The following is an 8966-nucleotide window of genomic DNA, read 5'->3' as shown; positions in this document are numbered from 1 at the left end:
ACATCTGTGTCTTATCTTTATATCATGATTTTGCCCTGCATTTTGGTGACGAGACAGTAACATATACTTAGTTTTCTGTGTTTACTTCTAGACCAATGTCTTTACTTGCGTCAATTAAGTTTGTATGTTTTTCTTTATGGTATCTACATTATCACCCAGTAGATTCACATCATCGGCATAGACCAACAGCTGATGTGTCCCGTTTAATTTCAGTCCCACCTGGTTTCCCTGGACCTTCCTAATTGCATATTCTAAAGCGATAAAAAATAAATAAAAAATTCACTCGGAAGAAACAGGATTTTGGAAACCACAGTGATATACAGTTCAATGCCTTTGGGAAAACAGACTTAAATATCTCATATTTTCCCAACAAACCGTACTGGGTTTCGACATTGGCCTATACGCGTTAATATGAACTGAAACGAATAATCGGATGGCACGATCTGAACGGGTTTGTAGGGATCACGCCGAGCTGCGCACGTTACGAACGTGGTGTCAGGAAACAAGTAAAACTGAATTGTCTGAAATCTCTATCCTCTCTTTCACAAATTACAGAATGCCGAAATATGTACCACTACCGAAATTATTTCTAATTATAAAATTGTCCTCTGGAATTATCTGAACGGAAGAGACACAGCACGCCGCTGACGCGGACGGCAGGACGCGTGGTGGGAGGGGGGTCAGTGTCTTCTTGACAGTTCAGTCCCGCGGGGCCCCGCCCCTTGTACAGGCTGAATTACATTTCGGAAAATGAGCACAGCGAATGGTAGTAATGAAAAGAGAGCGTGAGTGTTAAATGAGAAACAGAGGGCTACACTGGGAATTGCGGAAGTACTGCTCAATGACAAAAGGAGAAGAGGGTTGAAATGTTGAAGAGAGAACCTACGCCCAGAAACGTAAACACGTGACATCTTGTGTGTTGATGCAATGAATGATGGGTAGAAAACCAACTTGCAAGGGTTATCTGCAGGTATCAACATACTGAAACAGTGAAAACTAACTCAACTTAAACATTTCGTGTGGCATTCGATGCACACCACATCCAAGGCACATCGGTAATTATACCGCCAGAATATTCTCTGTGGCAGTGAGGTGTGCCTTATGCGAAGGAGGGGTGAATTATCATAGTAGACGCTGAAGATCCTTCACCCTAGAACGTTCTGAAATGCAAATGAAAAACAGAGTACTGGATGAATGCCATTTCTTTCTGCATTTATACATGGATTTTGTAAGGCCAAAGAAATACTGAAGTTTCCGGAGGCTGAGAGTGTCAGTATGACGGAAAAGACACGGAACACATAAACAATTTTCGTGGAGAAACACATAGTCTTGGATTTGGGGTACTCGCGGTGTTATCTGTGAGAATTTCTGAGATGTGCCGTCGTGTGGTCGGGTAGTTTACAGGTTTTTCAGGGGAATGAACCCTCTTCCATCTACAGGATCGAAAGATAAAATGGGTTAGAATGGTGTAATAAATAGTTAAAAGGAAATCTATGTCAAGCCCATATAGAGAGGCTATCAAGCATCGAAACCGATTACATGGTAGAATTAATGTTGAATTGGATTTTACAGAAATAGGCTCTAAGTTCCTGACAGAGGTGAAACGGTCTCGGGATCGTGTAGAATGACAGGTACAATTGAAACATATTCAATTCAAACATTATAATATCATAAGTGAATTTAAGCGAATTCAAATACTATTCTTAACTCGCCAGCTTCGCAAAATCAATCAAGTGCTTTACATTTAGTACCTTCAGACATATAAATTTGCTTCAGAAATTCGTCAATGTACACATATGAAATACAAAAATGGTTAGCTTCAAAAAGAAATGCAAAAATGTTCTCATGATTTAATGATTTCTGCAACTTATACAAGTGTGAATGAAACTGCACAGGCGTTTTGCATAAGTGCTCAGTGTTTAGCATAATTGCATCCCAGAATTTTACAAGACTGAATTTGTATGCTTTTTGTACCAAAACTCCAAATAAGAGTAAAAATTACTCGTTTTTGGCAAATGATTTTCGTAACAGAAATATTTATAAAGACATTCATGGATTCATTTAGGGCTGATTTAAGGTATTTCCTCTTAACATTTTCTAAGATAAGCAGGAACGGCGGTAGGGGGGTGGAATTAAACGGAACTATAACCCTTTTCAATTAACCAATAATGAGCTGCTCAGATGCATCCGTGTGAACCTAACGTCACTTTCAGTGGCTTCAAATTTTAAGCCCGTGCATCATGCAATCTCTAATTCACGCTTGGCGTGACAAACCCAATCATCAATGGAACGTTTTGAAAAGCTCTGATCAGCGAGAGGGGGAGGGCGCTTTCGCTGTGATAATCGTAATGAAGATTTAAAAACGTTAAAATCCAAACCTCGAAATGGTGACGGTCTGGCTGCATAAGGCTTGCACGATAGGGCTGCAGTGTTCATCTCCATTCAACGAATAATATCCGTTGCCTTTGTGATGGAGTGAGCAGCAGTTTACCAAGACATATCGCGAGAAAGATAGAACAGACCTCAGAGGCTAGCCTCGCTGTTGAAGGCGTAAGCAGAAAGCGAAACTGAACACAATAAGGATTCCATTTAAACATTCCCATTATATTCGTGACAGGTGCTGTGCACTTTGATATTTAGAAAAAAACTCACATTTAACAATTTTAACACCTTTAAATCGATTGTAAAAATGTTTATAACACAATCTGATATAACTTAAATCCTTAAACAGTTATTATTAACATTGAGATATTTTATGCGGGCACCAGGATTTTCTAAGAAACTGCGGTAACACAATCCCATAAATCGCGTCATCATTCGTCAGACACCCAAAGCACTGATTTCATTCTCACAGACGATAAGACTTATCATATTACTGTTGCATATGACAAGGAAACAAAGTGCAGAAATATCACGATATTCACTCTTAGCTGCAATAAAATTTGTCGATGTGTATAACACTGATAAACATAATCTAATAAGGAGATTCACAGAGCTATAATGAGCTTCACCAAACATTGTGACGACGATCACATAAAGAAGGATAAGATAACTGGTCACGCACGGAAACGCGAAAACTGCATTCAGAATTTTAATTACAAAGCCTGAAACGAACATCACGTGAATGAACTAGATGCATATCGCAGGATAATATTTCAATTTGTTATTAATAAAAGACTGAGGGTGTACATTGTATTCTTCGGGCTCAAGATAGTGAATGGTTCTTAGGGACATGGTAATGAAGCTTGAAGTCCCATAAAATTCGGGGATTTGTTGACCAGTAGTAGTAGTTATCTTCTTCTATGGCCCGATGTCGGGTCTTGGCCTCCCTTATCAAGCACCTCCATTCCTCTCTATCCTGCGCTGCTCTCTTCCATTTCCTTACGCCCATTGACTTCTTTGCATCTTCTTCCACTGCATCAATCCATCTAGTTCTTGGTTTCCCAGCACGTCTCCTATCACCTATTGTACTATATGATATTTTCTTTGCGATACGCTCCTTATCCATTCTCTCCGACTGTTTCTGTCATGGTTAAGTTAATTATTCTACTTAGTTTTGTTGGAATACCAAAAGTGGACATAATCATCCTTAATTTCTTCCTTATTATTGTATCGTATTCTTGTTTAAAATCTATGAAGCATAAGTAAATATCTATATTAAATTCCCAGCATTTTTCCGTTATTTGTCTCAGGGCCCGTTTCTTTTTCTTGCAAATCTTGTCTGCTTTCCTTCTTGCTTCTTTATACGCCTCATTCCTTGCTCTTGTTGGTCTTTCCATATATTCCATATATTTCTTATTCTTGAGGTTTATACTCTCTCTAAATTCTTCGTCGAACCATTCTCTATTATCCTGTTTCTCTTGATATCCCAGTGTCTTCTCAGTTTCTGTAATTATTGCGGTTTTAAGATCTACCCATATCCCTTCTTCCGTTACTTCTTTATTTGCTCTATTGTCATTAATTTCTTTAATTTTATTTTGAAATGCTTCTCTCTTATGACTCTCCGTAATCTTGTAGTAGTTATAGTAGTAGTAGTAGTAGTAGTAGTAGTAGTAGCAGCAGCAGCAACACCATCAGCAGTATTAGTACCACCAAATGCAACAAAGGCATGACAATGTCACATTGAATTCTCATAGGCCATTCATTTTGTTCTCGATTTCAGCTAAAACTAAGAGCATTCAAACACTCGTCACATGTGTAGATGTCTGGAATGTTAACGTCCAGTGCTTTTCCTCCTGTTTCCCCTCAAATCAGCACACGTGTTGATCGACACTATAGCAGCATTCTCTTACATTTAAGACGTACTTCAGCAAACAGAGCTCGTGTTTCCCTATCCGTCCAACCATCCACCCGTACATCCATCCATCCGTCCGTCCATCCATCCATCCATCCACCCGTCCGTCCATCCATCCGTCCGTCCACCTATCCATGGACATATCTATTTACGTGCATCTACCTACCTACCTACCATCCACCCACATATCTATGGCTCTACAGCCCTTTGTTGGACCTCGGCCGTTTTTTCAGTTTCTTAATCTGCACGCAGTCGGTAGGACTCTTTGGATGAGGGATCAGGCCGTCGAAAAGCTGCTACCTACACACAGAAAATCACAAATACGGAATAAACGCATATAGACATCCAAAGGTTTTGAGTGGAAGTCGAACCCACGATCCCAGCGTTAAAGCGAGGGAAGGACTGTTGATGCCTTAGACCACGCAGCTACTATGATCGGTTCATGTCAATCATACGTATGTAAATTGAATTATTTGACTGTTTGTGAACTGATTAATAAAATATATGAGGTATATATTTGTGAACAAAGCACGTGGAAAATTCTGTGTACTACATTGAAATATTTACGAGCTCTTACACCCTTGATAAACTTGAACTGAATTCCTATTTTGACATACTGGCAGTCACAAATACAAGTGAACTTGGAAAGTATAAACCCAACAATTCATCCAATTCGAATAACTAGTGGAAAATCACGAACTGCCAGTCTAAAACACATTAGAAGTCTAAATACTCTGCGTTAACACTGGAATCCTGACTCAGTACCTCGCATTTAGGAGCTGAAATGAAGATTTCTGATTGATACCAAATACTTCCTAAAATATGACGTAATTAATTACACCATTTTTTATTGCTAGTGGGGTGGGACTAGGTCCCTTGCACTGCGGCCACTTCTGGCCTATTGTACCAGCCGCAGATGATAGGTGAGGGTGATTGTGGAGCAATTGGTGGAATGAAGATTGGCAGGGGAAACTGAAGTACTCGGAGAAAGCCTGCTCCCGCCACTTTGTCCACCACAAATCCCATTTGACCAGACCCGCGATCGAACCCGGGCCTCCGCGGTGGGAAGCCAGCGACTAACCGCTTGAGCTATGGCGCGGCCTAATTACACCATTGGCCAGAACCCTTTCGGAAATTTTCAATTCCTAATATACCGGAAATTGATTCTCAATAACAATGCGGGAGGCACTTTTATATTTTCGTGGTGTACTGAGTCATTGCGACATTGCGGAGGCATCTGTCTCATATGTCAGCAGTATTGTTATCATAACGGTAAGCGCTTGGTCCACCCTCCAAGCAAGGTCGGTAGTTTGCAGGCGTGATAGCGGTATACCCTACGCAGGATTTCTATAGGTCGGCCGGGTATAAGGGATGAGTATGAGTTCCTCCCCTTCAACATTGTTTCCACTGAATAAGGATATAACGGTCCGGGATATTTTCCAGAAGCTCTTTATTATTCCTGAATTCAAAAGGATTTCATACATATATATCTATACGCGTGTGAGAAAGAAAGCAGTGGAGAAATTTACACTCAAAAGAATGGCAAACATTTCGGTTCCTGAAATGCTTCGAACCACACCCTTTTTGATAAAAGGGCAGGGAATGAAGGGAAGGAAACATATGCATCTTCCCCCTTTCTCTGATTTAAGTTCTTTATTCAGTGAAAGCATCTAGCCGGTGTGCCTGCTTTCCAAGGATACCTTTAAATAGGGCGAATACAATAGGACACGAACGTCACATGCCATTTATCACTAAATTTATGGTTGTCACTTTTTCGTGGTTTACACCATAGTCACGTGGGTGGGTTGAATACAGTTCAAATAGCCTGCAGTTGTCACTCATTTTATACAGCGTTGTTCAATGGGAAAATTCGGTATGTGGTGCATTCAGCTGCATGCAACAGCTGCTATGTCTGCATGTGAAACTTCGTATCATGCTAAGTGAAGGCAAAGACAGATTAAGAACAAAATGTTGAAGAGAATCGTGTGAAATGTGAGGTAAACAAAGGAACGATGGCGAAAATTTCAAGATGATGAGTTTTATATATTTTATTTTTCACAGAATATTACTAAAATGGATGAAGAAATCTATGAAAAACAGAGGGGTCAGACACTTATTACGCATCCAAACATTCTAGTCACAAAGGATAAGGGAGAGTGACCACTTGGGTATTGTAGGTATAGATGAGAAAATAATAATAAAATGGATCTTAAAACAGAGTGTAATGTTGCAAGCTGCATTTCCTGGCTAAAAATGGGACCAAATGACGGGAACGTATGAACACAAGAATATATTTTAGGGTTTTATTGAAGGAGGAAATTTATGACGACCTGAATGACTATCAGCTTCATCATCATCACTGGCACGACAGCACTTTGTGAGCCCTGGCCTTCCTTAGGATTGCTCGCCATTCTTCTCCATTCGATGCTACATTCCTCCAGTTCTCTAACCCAAAATTCTTCCGTGGAATGTGTATCTCTTCCATTGCCAGAAAAAAGACTATCTCTTATCTGGTTGTTCAAGTAGCATATTTAGTGCTCCGGCTCTGTAAAGAGATAATACATCCCAAGATCCATTCTCAAATTCTTTAAACATTTTCCAGGTCGTCTTGACAGGTCCGTCCGGCTACTCTTTCCTCGGATTTCTGAACAATTTAGTTTTTACAGTGTGAGGTCGTAAGCCTCACGCCCAACCCCAAACCTGGAGGACCAGGGTATCCTTCTCTGCCTGGCTCCTACTCCTTGACCTGTCCGGCATGGTGGCCCTACCAGTAGCTATGTTACCGCCGGCATAGTTCTCAGGAGCTCTCAAAACCCACCACCACGATAAGGTGACTATCAGCTTCATAAGAAGAAATAAGTTCCCTGGAGTTATTAATCCATGCAATATTTCCATGTTGTATATAGTGTAAACTAACTGTGATTCGAAAACGTAGGAACTCTTTCGTGAAATAATTGATTTCAGTTGCACTCTGACATTTACGGATCCATCTTAGCAAAACATAATTAGCAAATAACGATCCATTGCGTTCTTTAGTAGAGAGGTACGAAAACACATACACAGATTACGAGCTTCCACACTGAAAAAGATTTATGTTACGTGAAAAAATAGCGCCCCCTAACTCTCACTCGCACTTCAACGGTTCTTTCCGCAAAGTAGCGTGAACCCGTTCATGCGCACTTCCTCTGCACGTGTCGCAGAGCGTTCAGCAGATCTGGATACCGCAGGCGGCAAAGAAAAATTGTTAGCAAATCTCCCTACAGTGCAAGTGTCTCGTGGCATACTTTCCACGTGATTTGTCTGCATGGAAGAAAAGTAGAGTGAGCTAAGGAAACAACGACGGTTGCAAGATGAATCTTCGTGGACACATTTTGTCTGTGCTTCCTACCTGGACGGATGCCAATCTGACGAAAAAAATATAATTTTCTCACGCGTGCTCAGCAAACCTGGCAGGTTAGGAAACGAAAAAACCTTCCATACCATTCATTCTGTTTCTTCGCTGGTTGTAACGAAACGGAGGAAGCTCGCCACTGCCATCTATATGAAACAGTTTCCAGTCGATTCATTTCTCTTTTCCTTCATTCCATCTCCATACGCTTTCGTCTTGCTATCACACGGGCCCGAGGATTTTTTTTAAGGACGGTTTCATTTCCTTCGCAGAAGCAGAAAATGGGTCATATGAAAAAGACCTCGTTGCGAGTTCTTCCTCCTCAGCACAATGAGCTGTGAACCATCTTCCGGTAGCTAAGCTATATCGGGAAAGTTATTCGTTTTGTTGTCAGCCTCGATCGAAATGGACGTATACTTTGCGCAATGCTGAGATCCGCTCAATCTGCAGAAATACCCTTCTATCAATAAAAAATTGTCAAGAATACAATGCTTGTATGCTTACACAATGTCACACATGCACCCAGTAAACCAAAAGACTGAGTGAACAACATTAAGCGGTAAATAATTCAGCATCACATGCCAGACGAAAGTCCACTAACGAGTTCACTAGGTCACATATTGTGTCTGTCCGTCCTGAGTCAGCTGAATTAATTTCATCCCATAAAATCCCATTTATTTAGGGTAAATTTTAATAATAACATCTCACCTTCGCCTATGTTTCCCAAGTGGCGTATTTGCCTCATGAATTATGATCAATTGTCTGCGTGCATTTCTCAACTCTCCCTTGAGGATACATGCTGCACCTACCCCCCTCTGTCTCTTCATTTGATCACCATGTGTGGTGCACAGCAGCCCTCAAGTTACACGTTGGACAGGAAGTTGGGCGAGTCTAGGGCCATTTGGAAAAGATGGTGAAGATATCCGTTTCACTGTCAGTCTTTCATACCGTATCTGTCACATTACAGGCTTTGCCACGTCAGTTCCTCTGACAGAAACTTATCAAATATGATTACAGAAAATAGACAAGACGGTCAGGCGCAGAATCTGATTTCGCAGCTCACAGGTGTAGTAATTCTGTGCAGAAATGGGGAAAATGCAAGCTGAAAAGTATGGAACCCTCTAGATGTTTTTAGCTATAGGAGGGAGTCTATAAATTCTATTTCTCACTTCTTAAGTATCCAGGAAGGCAAGAAACGGGCTCTTTTTATAAACACATAATAATGACATAAGCTGTCATTAATAGATAAAAATTTATATAAGCAATGTAGTTCTATGGACCTTG

The 8966-nt window shown here is 40.7% G+C and overlaps 1 protein-coding gene across 1 annotated transcript in view; it reads right to left on the bottom strand.

Moving 5' to 3' along the window:
• LOC111867528 (cell adhesion molecule 3) overlaps window positions 1-8966 on the bottom strand; it is a gene marked incomplete at its 3' end in the record, with an annotated part of 755050 nt that overhangs the window by 562680 nt on the left and 183404 nt on the right. The window lies entirely within an intron of this gene.

Source organism: Cryptotermes secundus, unplaced genomic scaffold, assembly GCF_002891405.2.
Source record: "Cryptotermes secundus unplaced genomic scaffold, Csec_1.0 scaffold24, whole genome shotgun sequence".
NCBI lineage: Eukaryota > Metazoa > Arthropoda > Insecta > Blattodea > Kalotermitidae > Cryptotermes > Cryptotermes secundus.
Note: the sequence above shows the minus strand (reverse complement) of the source record. Positions and strands in the feature narration are given on the sequence as shown.